Here is a 12,419-nt window from a genome sequence, read left to right as displayed (position 1 = left end):
GACGCGGACCTCGCCAACTTGTTCTGGAAGTGGTGAGCGCGGGGAGCCCTGGGCTCCGAGCCCCGCAGTGCCCCGCCCCGCGAGTCTGTGCGGGGGAGCCCGGGCTGCCAGGAAGGTGTGCCCGCCTCAGCCAGGAGGCCTGGCCGCATCGCACCCCGTGCCCGGGGCGAGGAGCAGGCAGGGCGTGTGCAGGGCGCTGGCTGCCAGGGCCGGGAGGCCTGCCGGAGCCTCTGCCCGGCTACCTGTGTCTTACCTGCCTGGACCCTGAACGCCTCCCCTCCCCCTTCACCTGGAGGAGGCCTGACGTTAGTGAGGTGCTGTCGAGGTGCAGAGTCATCATGCCTCTCAGCTAACCGGGAGCTCTGAGCCTGGGGAGGGTGATGGAGACGCTTAGGCTGGAGTGCAGAGCTAGAGCGGTGTGAAGGGCGCTCCAGAGCCAAGCCGGGCTCGCTGGCTGTGGTTTGGAGCAGTCCTCACCGCCATGCTCATCTCCCACCTACCAAACGGGATGGAATGCGGCCTTTTCAGGATCAGGGACCCTGTGTGTCTAGTGTTTCACGCTGCGCTTGGCCCACACTAGGTCACCGGTCCACAAGTCACTGTGGCGCTGGTGAATGGGTGATTCCATGCCTCTTGGCCAGAATGTCAAGTTACAGTGTTTGAACTGGGTGTTGTAGGTTATCTTAGAAGAAAATGCCTGGGTAGACTGGGTGAAGTCACACCAGAGCTTTAAATTAAGCCATGACATTAATTTATCTCCCCCACCCCCCACTTGAACAAAGCATCTGCTGTTAGGAGTTGCATGGGGAAAAAAATCTAGAATGGTTTCCCTTAATGGAAATTTTTTCCCTTGTAGACATAAACAGTCAATAGGCTAATCAAAATAACCGATTCAGCATTCCGAATTTCGGAAGTAGCACTTGGGCATCCTTTCTCCCCGCTTCCTTCTCCTGTTTTTTGGCGGAAAAGGGCTGCCTGGAAACCTTTGGTAGCCAGCTCAGTGATCTAAGATCACTGAATTCTTTTAAACAGCAGGACTTAAAAACGATGCCTTCGCGTGAGGTAGGTGCAGATGGGCGTTTGAAGTTTTTGCAGAAGCATAGCTGAACAGCAAGAGGAAAATACTCACATGTAGAAAGTACACCCTGACGAGTGTTTATGGAATGACTGCGGCCAGAAAGGTAGAGAACAGGTAGGGGAAGGACGCTGTGTCGTGAGGCCTTGGAGGAAAAGCTCGACTGGGATTAAAGTTGTGCTGCTTTGCCCCCACTGCGTTTTGTCAGCTAAATATTGCTAACACTGGCAGATGCTGGAAAGCCAGGCAGATAGGAATGGCTATTAAAACTGGCATACCCTTTCTCTGATTAATTTTAGTTTGCAGTGTGTAATTCCAAAGCTCTTTCTGTATGCTGTGCAGGAGATTACCCTAGAGCTCAGTTACTGAGCAGATGAAAGAGGCTGGATTTGGTCATTTTATTAAATTGCAAGCTGGCTTCGTGTTGCTATCTAAACCCTAAAATTGGTTCATGTCTCAATGGAAAAATTAAAATCATTGCAGGTTTGCAGGTTGATCTCACTGTAAGCAGATCTGCCATGCTACAGTGACGGTATGTGTGAACTTGGATTTATAACTAAATTTGAATGTTGTTTATTTTTGAGGGGAATCAGTGTGGAGTCCTTTAAATAGTGTTCCTTTTCTAGAGTGCTCAATGTTTGGTTCACATAACAAGCTTCAAAAAGAAAATGTTTGGTGGCATTACCAAAACTTATTCTAGGTATGGTTTTTGGTTTTAAGAGAGATTTTTTGCTATAGGATGCATATACTGGCCAGAGACACAGAGACAGAAAGCAAGAAATCACTCCCCTGGGGGAGATGGGTGGCCACTCTGCAATGCCTTCTCCTCCGTTCTCTTGGGATTTGGGGTACACATGCACACACTCTGGGTGTGAGTTTCAAGCAGCTGGGCCTGGAACTCAAAGTGCCGTTGGCCATGTCCAGTGCCACAACCACTTTGTCACATGCCGGTCCCATGTACACTTTTATAAGAAATTATTCTCACAATATTTTGGTCTTAAACAAACATCTACTTTTCATACAGAGAAGAGATCTGAGAGAGTGGATATTGTGACATAAAGTTATTTAACAAGTATAAATTGAAATTTTGTAAGCCAATGGGCCCATGTTAAACAAATGTCATAGAATTAGTGAAGTAATTTTATTTGTTTATTTTTTTAGTTTCTTTGCCATAGAGAGTATGCATTTGCCAAAGAGACAGAGAGTGAGAGGGAAAGTGAGAAATCACCCCCTGGGGGGATGGCCACACTGCAACCTCTTCTCCTCCATTTTTCCCCTGGGATTTTGGGCATGCATGTACACGCACCTGGCATGAGTTTCAAGCCACCAGGTCCAGGATGCGAATCGCTGTTAGCCATGAGGGAGTCAAGCATCCCAACCACTATGCCACCTGCTGGTCCCAGTAAGGTGATTTTAAACTGATGAACCTTTATGACCCTGTTGGTTCTAGTGTAGGTTAGGGCTGTTAAAAACCGTCTTACAACTGGGACCAGCAGTTAGCGTAATGGCTATGTCGCTGGACTCCCCTGTAGTCTACCGCGGTTCACGTCCTGGACCCGGTGACTTAAAACTCACGCCGGGTGCGTGTGCGTGCGTGCCCAAGATCTGGAGAGGAGAATGGAGGAGAAGGGATTGTGGCGTGGCCGTCCCCCCTGGGGGGTGATTTCTTGCTTTCTGTCTCTCTTTGTCTGTCTGGAGAGCGCATGCGCCCTATAGCAAAAACCGCTCCAAAAAATAAACCCGTCTTACAACTGAGATGTTTCTGATCTGCGCATCTGGATCTGGGCTGTTGGTAGCTATCTGGTCCCTGCGCTGTTCTTCCGACTTCACTCACATCTGTTGTACTTATTTTTCACCCTTACTTTATAGAGGAGGACGTCGAGGCCAGAAGATTCATTTATTCTTTTTTTTTGGAGAGGTTTTTGCTATAGGGCACATGCGCTCACCAAAAAGACAGAGAGACAGAGAGACAGAAAGCGAGAAATCACCCCCCAGGGGGAATGGCCATGCCGCAGTCCCTTCTCCTCCTTTCTCCTCTCGGGATCTTGGGCACGCACGCACACGCACCCGGCGTGAGTTTTAAGTCACCGGGTCCAGGACGTGAACCGCGGTAGACTACATGGGAGTCCAGCGACATAGCCCTTACGCTAACTGCTGGTCCCAAGATTCATTTGCTCTTACAGAGCTGGTAGAACTTGGACTTGGCTCCATGCTGTTTTCAGAAACTATTCTGCTTCCTGGGTTTTTTTTTTTTTAACTTACCAGCGGGCACGTGCTCCCAGAGAGAGGCTCTCCTTCCTGGTTTTTTATTTATTTATTTATTTTTTTAACTTACCAGCGGGCATGTGCTCCCAGAGAGAGGGAGACAGGGAGAGGGAGAAAACAGACCCCAATGGGGCACAGCCACGCTGCAGTCACTTCTGCACGTCTCCGCCCTGTTGGGCTGTGGGCACACGTCCATGAGCGAGGTGTATTTTTCGAGCCGCCAGGGTCGTTACTGGAACTGCGAAGTCGGCCTAGTGCGAGCTGGCTTCCCTCACCCCCAGGCTCTGGGTTAGCAGTCCTGTTTCCGTCACTGTCACGCTGAATTCAGTAAGTGGCACCGTAGTCAGGTTGTACTACCTGCCACCTCTGTGACCTTGGTCTGCCACCCGAGGTGTTCTTGGTTTCTCAGCCGTCAAGTCCGGATAACAATGCCTGTCTGCTTCAGAGGAGGGGGTTAATGAAGTAATAGCAAACCTGGCCGACATCTGGTGCAGTAAATACTCACTGCTTGACATCTTCTCAGTGCACACACTCGCAGGGGCGTTCTCATGAGGGTGGGATTTACCTGGGGGGAGGGATGGGTGTAGGGGGCTGATGACTCAGTGAGCAAGTGTAAAAACTCCCAGGCCTCTGATGAGCCATGCTTTTTTTTTTTTTTGACCAGTTTGTGTTTGGGCAGCAGGGGAAGCTGTGTTTTAAATTTCTCACTTGGAGGTCACTTTCTCTGGGCGAAGTGGTTGTTTTGCACGATTCTAGCCCATTAGCAAAGTCTGGTGCTGCAACTGGCGTCTGCCCTGTGTTTTGGGAACTCTTGGAAAAAATAAGCCATCGCGGTCTACATCTGAAAGGTGAGCTCTGCCCCTCCGACCTCGAGCTGCTTTGCCCCTGAGCTCTTCGACATACCCTGAAAAGAGGGAAAATTGCGTCCCTGTTGGAGTGTCCATGGTTTTAGTTAGACCTCCATTAAAACATTATCCACTCTGCCTTGTTCGTTTGGCATTGACGTAGTTTTAAAAATAAATTTGATGTTGACTTGTAAGTATTAAAATTTAATCAACTTCCTTCCGGGGCCATGGTTCTGTGCTCTGTTGTCCCCGGTTACCTTGGAAATCTCATCGCTGTCACAAGCACAGGGTTCTAAGAGCAGGGGCTGAATGAGCATCTGGGCCGGGTGAGCTCCCAGGGGGTCTCGGGCCGGATCCCCTCCCAGCAGTTACAGTGGGAATCAGGCCTGTGGCTTCCGAGGCAAGAATGTGAGTCTGAGTCTTAGCCCTTTTGTGACTTGTTTGAAAAAGCTCTGTCACATTTCACATTCCCGATAGGAGGCTGGGACTGGTGATCCGGGAAGGCCGCACCTTTCTGCACAGTGCACTCGTGCGTTCAGACGGAACCTTCCTGGGGCCAGCGGGGCCATCTTTTTATTCCGTGCTCTCGAGTCTGAACTTCTGCATCCGGAAAATTCGGGATCATTCACACCATCTTCTCTTCTTTGGTCTGGGACTTGAACCCCCGTCAGCCCCGTGGGAGTCCAGCGATGTAAACGGTATGCTATCTGCTGGCACCCATCTTCTCTTCTTAACGTGATTTTTTCCCCCTGCCAAATTCAGTTTTTCTTGTGATTAATGGTAAGAGTGCTAAGCCCTTCCCTCCTGGTGGGCGCCAGGCTCTGCCATTCATCCAGGAGTTGAGTTCTCTGGTGCGCGAGTCTGTGTGTTGGGTGAAAGGAGTAGAACACCAATAGGAACGTGTTCGCTGTAGCGCGAGAGACAGACCCTGGAACCCCGTCAGTGCAGCGGGAAAGGAGTAGAACACCAATAGGAACGTGTTCTCTGTAGCGTGAGATACAGACCCTGGAACCCCATCAGTGCAGCGAAGGGCAGTGAAGCCCATGGCCAGAAGAGGGTCCAGGACCCTGTGGCTACGCAGGGCGGGAGTGGGCCAGTGAGTGCGCCTGGGCAGTGGTCAGGGAGGGGCTTGCCTGAAGTCCAGGTAGTCACGTGTGGGCTTCTACGTGCCCAGCCCCTGGGAGGGTCAGTGTGGTCTTCCACGTCCGCTCCCCTGCCTTGAGCACCTCCTATGCACACCTGAGGCGGCGGCCACCCATTCACAGAGGACTGCCCAGACCAGGAATGCGTGGTGACCTTCGCTTCCTCTCTTCTACCCTCCATTTAGAGACATTAGTAGCATAAGGGAGGGGACTTCAAAAACTTAATGGAGGAGGGACCAGCAGTTAGTATAATGGCTATGTCGCTGGACTCCCACGTAGTCAACCGTGGTTTGAGTCCTGGACCCGGTGGCTTAGAACTCACGCCGGGCGCGAGCGCATGCGTGCCCAAGCTCCCCAGAGGAGAATGGAGGAGAAGGGATTGCGGCATGACCATCCCCCCTGGGGGGTGATTTCTCGCTTTCTGTCTCTCTGTCTCTGTCTGGCGAGGCGCACGCGCCCTAAAAGGAAAAACCCCCAAAAAAAAAAAAAAAAACAAAAACCTTAATGGAGGCGGTGTGGTGGCTAAGCTGGACTCTCACGTGGCCAACTGCAGTTCAAGTCCCGGACCTGGCAGCTTGCTTTCTCACACCGCCCCCCACCCCGGTCAAATTTAAATATAATAATAATAAATAAAAATTAAATGAATGATTCTTAAAATCTTCATGAAAAATAGGAAATAAATTATGAATTTACTTTGGTGCAAAAACGTTGTGAAATCCATGCATACTTTTTTTAGTATATCCCATGAACTTTTCAAAGACCCCCTCGGGGGTCTTTGGTTGTGTAGCCTAAGAGTGAAACTCAGCTCCTCAGCTTCACTGGTCACACCTCCAGGGCTCAGTGTCCACGTGTGGCCAGTGGCTACTGCATTGGTCAGTAGAGATTTAGAACATCGTCATTGCAGAAAGTTCTTGAGGACCCTTGCAGCCCAGAGAATGGCCTGGTGGCCAGCATGGTGGCATCACCTGGGAGTGTGTTAGGGTTGCAGAGCCTCAAATCCCACCCAGACCTGCTGAGCCTGCCTCTGCCTGGCAGCAGAGTGCCAGGTGTGTTCCCGGCCCACTGGGACAGGGTCTGAGATTGTGAACCAGTAATCGCCTGGGGGCTTGTGGGCTAGAGATGCCTGTCCCCACTCCCTAAAATGCTGATGTAATTGGTTTGGGTGAGGCCTGGAGCCTTGGCATTTTTTTAGAGGCTCCTCCCAAATAGGGCTGATAATCCCTGATAAACAGCGATCCTGCGGGAACTTCAGGTCCTGATGAGTACCGACGTGCCATAGAGAGCAGTTGTGCATCAGAGGCACGGGCCGTGATTTCGGAGAGGAAAACCTCTGTAGAGGGTGGCGTGTGAGCAGTCCGGACGTGGAGCGGAAGCCAGCCGGAGCTCTGAGTAGAGGAGTACCTGCGAAGGCTCGGGGCTGTGGTCAGTATCCGGGGGAGGGACTCACTTGCGTAGCTGGCCCACTCCCACGGTAATGACGGTGCCCGCTACCCTTCATCACCGCTGGTTAGGCCCCGTCTCGCAGCACCATTGCACCGAGCGCTTCGTCTCCAGCACGTGAGCCCCGGCACCCCCTCAGACCTGAGCGGCAGGCGACACTCGGTGGGGCGTGTTGGACATGGGGCTGCTGCCCCCATTCCAGCCCCCTCCATGTTCCTCTGCCCCTCCTGAAGATAGACGTTGAGTGCAGACGTCGTCCATAATGTGAACCTGTCTCCTTCGCTAGCCCTTTTCTGTGTCACGTGGCCTTCTAGTGGATTGCCAAGCCTCTTTTCGGTGCCTTTGTGCCATTGTCGTTTTATCGTGTCAGTGACATCATCGGATAAATGGACCTTGAGCTGCAGCTGGAGTGCTGGGCTGTGTTTTTATAAGATGGTCATTTTTACGGAGGAGTTTGACTGGCTGAGTTCACGTATTCATGCACGTGTCCTGGGCCCTACCTGAGCCGTCACTACCAGGAGACACGGCGTGAAAGCAGGAGGACCGGCTCCTTCCCTGATCGGCACGGATGCCATGTGTGGTGTGCAGTCCTCTCGGCCCGTTTTTGTGCTGTGGATCCTGCTGACACTGATGAGGGTGGTGTACCTCTTTCCAGAAAGATGTTCTAATGCTAGGATAAAATGCATGAAGTTTCAAAGGAAACCAATGATGTTGAAATTCACTTAGCAAACTTTAAAAACGTCTGCATGCTCATTTATGCTCTTTAAAAATAATTATTTATTTTATTTATTATTACTATCTTTAAAAAAAAAATGACCAGGGAGAGTTGGGTGGGGAGTGTGGGATTGTAGCCACCAGGTTCAGGACTTGAACTGTAGTTGGTCATGTGGGAGTCCAGTACCGTAATCACCATGCCACCTGCCGGCTCCCATATATACTTCTTTATTGAACACTATCTATTACGTTAAAAAAATTATTTTGGGGCCAGTAGGTGGCATGGTGGTTAAGGTGCTGGACTCCCACATGGCCAACTGTGGTTTGAGTCCCTGACCTGGCAGCTTGCTTACTCACTTCTCTCTCTTTTTTCCCCTTTAGTCAAATTAACAGATAAATAATAATAACAAATAAAATTAAATAAGAAAATAATTTTTAAGAAAATAATTATTTTATTTTATTCATCATTATTAATATTTTAAGAATTTGACCAGAGCATGGAGGTTAAGGGCGGGTTCCCGCATGGCCTGCTGTGTATTGGGAGTCCTGACCGTGTGGCTTGAAAAGCATGCCAGGTGTGTGGTGTGCATGCCCAGAATCCTGGGAGGAGAGTGGAGAAGGGATTGCAGCATGGCCATCCCCACTGGAGGTGCCCTCTCACTTTCCCCCCTCTGTTTCTCTCTGGTGAACATATACACCCTATAGCAAAGGGGGGAAAAAGCCGTCCTTGCTGGTAAGATTCCTTTAGTTGACTGTGTTTGGGAGTGATTGATTGTTTACCGCTCTGTTTAAACAGGCTTCATCATTCCCCTGGCATTCCGTGATTCGGCTCTTAGTGTCTAGCTGAGAATTACCCCTGTGCCGTGTTAGGGGGACCAAGGTGCATGACAGCGCTCTTGGGTGCAGGGAAAAGCCGCCTGCTGTGGTGTGACGGCGAGGTACCCCGTGTTCTCTCAGGGGCAGGCCTCAGCAGCCTGACCCCTGGTCCCACGGGTAACTCGGATATCGTGCATGCCTCAGAGCACACAGCGCTGCGAGCTGGAGCTCGTGGGGCCCGTGGCCTCTGCGGCCCGCTCTCCTGTCATTGCCTTTCTCCTTTGCCCAGCACATCATGTGCTGGCCTCGACCCTGGGGCGGGCGCCGTATGAGGGATGCTGGATTCCTGGGCACCTCCTACGCAGAGCTGCGAGGGCACCTGAGTGGTCTGCAGTGTTTCCAGTGAGGTCACGCGTTCGGAACGCTGTGCCCTGCCTCTGGAGTGGCCAGAGTGTGGTTGACGCGTTGGTGCCAGCCAGCGTCACGGCTTTTCCTTCTTGTTTTTTCTTTCTCATGTTTACTGGGCATGTATTGTGTGTCAGGCTTGCTTTAAGTTCTTTAAATATTAGTTCTTATCTCCTTTAGTTGTTAGAAAAACCCTAAAGGCCTGGAGAAGTTGGGCCACTTTACCACGGCCACGGAACTATGAAGTGATGGAGTCGGGATTCAAGCCGAGCGTTTCGGAGCTGTTTCTTTCCGTGGAAGCTGCCGCCGTGGAGCCTGTGCCAGAAAAGGTGCTTGGTGCGGATGCCCTGCGACCAGCACCAGCTTGCCCCGGCGGTTAGGCGTGGTAGGCTGCGTCGCACTTCTCGAGTAGGAGCCTCTGAAGTCCTCGCCATGGCTCGGAGTCCCTCTGCCTCCTGTGCCCTGCCAGCCCCAGCAGCTGTCCTCTGTACTCACCTGCAGGGCTTGTTTCCTTTGCTTCTCAGAAGAAATATGTTCTTTTTGGAGGTTTCTAAAAGCCCCAGGAACTGACATTTCGTTGAGCCCCAGTTCTGTGTCGAGGCCCGCACTGCATCCTGATGGTTCAGGCCTCGGCAGTCCTGTGAGGTCGGTCCATTTCTCTGTTATGATGAGACTTACTCCCCGCCCATCATGCAACCAGCAGCTGCCAGAACAGGAAGACCTGGGGAGGCAGCCCTGGTGCTCTTCAGGTCCTACTGGGTCCCCGTGTGCCCACCTGCCATCTCCTGCTGGGACCTCCCTTCCTGTCTAGGTGTTTCTGTGGGTTTCCCTGCATGGGAGTGCAGGGCAGGTCCATAGCGGTTGACCTCAGGCTAGCCCACGTTGTTGCTGGCTCGGGGAATGTGAGATTACCCCCAGAGGGCCACCAGGCACTGACCCCTGGGGAGCCGGTAACTGCCAGGAAGTGAATGAAAAGGACAGATCTGCCCCCTTAGAGACAGCGTTCAGGGCTGCTGCAGGTTGTGCTCAGCCCCGTGGAGTGTTCCCTGCATCAGCAAGTCTGTTTGGAGATCTGGCCACCTGAGGCTGAGTCACAGGTGTGGCGTGTCCAGGCAGCCTCGTGCGAGGAGGAGTCTGCACCCTGACACCAGTTTCGGGATGTCGGAGGGATTCTGGGAAGTCCTTGGACTGTCCGCGCACCCGAGAGCCCTCCTTGGCCACTAACCAGTCTTGCACCCGAGCAGGTGGCTTCATCGGCCCAGCCTCAGTGGCCTCCCTTGTCAGATGGGCCAGCAGGGGGCATGGTGGGTTAGGGCTGGACTCCTAACGGCCGACTGTGGCTTGGAAATGACACCAGTGCGTGTGTGTGCATGCACGCCCAAAATCCCAAGTGGAGAATGGAGGAAGAGGGATTGAGGCATGGCCACCCCCTGTGTGTCAGGGGCTCTTACTTGCCCTCTTTCTGTCTCTCTGGCGAGTGCATGCACCTTATGGTAAAAACCTGAAAAAAAGGTGGGGTCTGACGAGCTGCAATGCAGGCCTTTCCTGTGTCTCCTGCTGTGCAGCCCCTGCACGTGCCTCACTCTGTACTTGTCCTCTGTCTTCTCCTCTGCCTGCCTCTCGGCTCTAATAGTCATACTTCTCAAGAAGCTAGAGGTCAAGATGAACCTCAGCCCTCCCCGAGGCCCCCGCCCTCCCGGTGTCGGTGTGCGGCTGGCCCGAGTCTCCCTGTAAGCATGCCCTTCATTGGTTCACTGCTCATGTCCCGAAGGAGGTCATCGCTGAGATGCCTGGTTTTCTTCTCACCTTATAAATCCTCCTGTTTGTTTTTCTTTTTTGGCAGCTAGGAATGGAGGCGTGTTTACCACTGGAGCCGTTGGGCTGTCAGAACCTGTAGCTCGTGTTTACCGTGGTTGGAGCTTGTCAGGTCGCAAGCCTTCGATCTGGAAGCAGTGCGAGGGACCTGCTTGCCAGCGGGGGCAGCCCACGGTAGAAGCCGCTGGTAGGCAGGATGGTTCTCCCTTCCCATCTTCCTTCTCTGTCCTCCACGCTGGGACCAGGATGCTGAGCTCGCAGCCCGAAAGCTGAAAGTCTCTGCCTCTCATTTTCTTTTCTTTCTCCTGTGTTTTCCTTCCTTGGTATAATTCTAGAGCCTCTGGGCCTGGTGCTTTCTTTTTTAAAGAGACTCTCCGCTGCAGACGGGCTGAGGAGTGCAGCTTGCATTTGGGATTCCAGGCAGAGGCTGTCCTGCATCTCTGTCACCCTGCAAGCTGCTGCTTCAGAGATGACCTCTGAGTCTGGCCTCCTTTCATACCTCCTTGCCTCCCTGCAGTTTTCCAGACCAGGGCTTCTTGTTCTACCGTGTACACATGATTTAGTATCTTCTCTAGCAGTGTTAGGAGGAGCTTCATTTTTGATGTGCACAGTTATCTTTATGGTCAGAGCAAAGTAAAGGAAGTTTGATTTATCTTATGACAGAATTGCTTTAGTCGCAGCTAATAGGAAATCTCTTAAGGGCTGCTGTTTTATTTGGTCTTTTAATTTATGAACCTCCCTGGGTCCATCAAGTGTCTGTCCACTACGCCGGTGAGGGCTCTGCCCTGTTTCCCCATGAGCTGCTGTAGGGTTCAGGCAAGGGAGCTAGATCCCACATGGCTGACTGTGGTTCTAATCCCAGCCCTGGCAGCTTCACAAACAAACTCGACAGGATGAGAGGTGGAAGAAAGAGATGGTAACATGACCACACCCCACTGGGAATGCTTTCTTCTCTCTTTCTCTATCTCTCACTCTCTCTGGTGAGCGCATGTACCTCTGGCACTTAAAAAAAAAAGAAAAGAAATTGCTGTTGTTTTTCCAGAGCAAAATGTACTGCGATATCTCTTACTTGAAATGCTCAAGACGGGAGGCAGTTTGGATTTTTTAATTTTTCAGATTTTGGAATATTTACATATGCATAATGAGATATCTTAGAGTTGGAATCCAAACCTAAACACAAAATTAACTTATGTTTCACATACACCTTATACATACAGCCTGAAAGTAATTTTATACAATATTTTTGTACTTTTTTTTAAGAGAGATTTTTGCTATAGGGCGTGTACACTTGCTAGAGAGACAGAGAGACAGAAAGCAAGAAATCACCCCCCGGGGGGACGGCCACACCGCTGTCCCTTCTCTATTCTCCTCTTGGAATTTTGGGCATGCACGCACAGGTGCCTGGCATGAGTTTGAAGTTGCCAGGTCCAGAACTTGAATCACAGTTGACTATGTGGGAGTCCAGCAACGTAACCATTATGCCACCTGCTGGTCCCTGTACTGGGTTTTGTCCCAGACTTGTTACCTGAGGTCAGGTGTGGAGTTGTCCACTTACAGTGTCATGTTGGTACTCAAAAGTTTTGGGTTTTGGAGCACTTCAGGTTCTGCGTTCACAGATGTTTTTCTGTGGTAGTTTAAATAAACCTGCAGTACTAGAACCCGGAAGATCCCTCCTGTGGGAAGACAGCGCCTGTGAAGCACGTGTTGTTTCCTGTAGGTCAGGGTCGAGTCCTCCTTGGGCTCCCTGTAAAGATCCTGGGGACCAGCATTATGCTGGACTCCCACGTAGTTGACCGCGGTTCGGGTCCCGGACCCGGTGGCTTAAAACTCATGCCGGGCGTGTGTGCATGCGTGCCCAGGATCCCGAGAGGAGAATGGAGGAGAAGGGATTGTGGCGAGGCC

The 12,419-nt window shown here is 51.6% G+C and overlaps 1 protein-coding gene across 1 annotated transcript in view; it reads left to right on the top strand.

Moving 5' to 3' along the window:
- Positions 1-4,485: 4,485 nt before the first annotated feature.
- The window catches only part of ASAP2 (ArfGAP with SH3 domain, ankyrin repeat and PH domain 2), a gene marked incomplete in the record, with an annotated part of 153,549 nt that continues 145,615 nt past the window's right edge, over positions 4,486-12,419 (top strand). The window contains 1 exon segment of the mRNA XM_014589777.2: positions 4,486-4,593.

This window comes from Tupaia chinensis, unplaced genomic scaffold (assembly GCF_000334495.1).
Source record: "Tupaia chinensis unplaced genomic scaffold, TupChi_1.0 Scaffold000045_1, whole genome shotgun sequence".
NCBI classification, from domain to species: Eukaryota; Metazoa; Chordata; class Mammalia; order Scandentia; family Tupaiidae; genus Tupaia; species Tupaia belangeri.
This window is presented reverse-complemented; position numbering and strand designations above follow the sequence as displayed.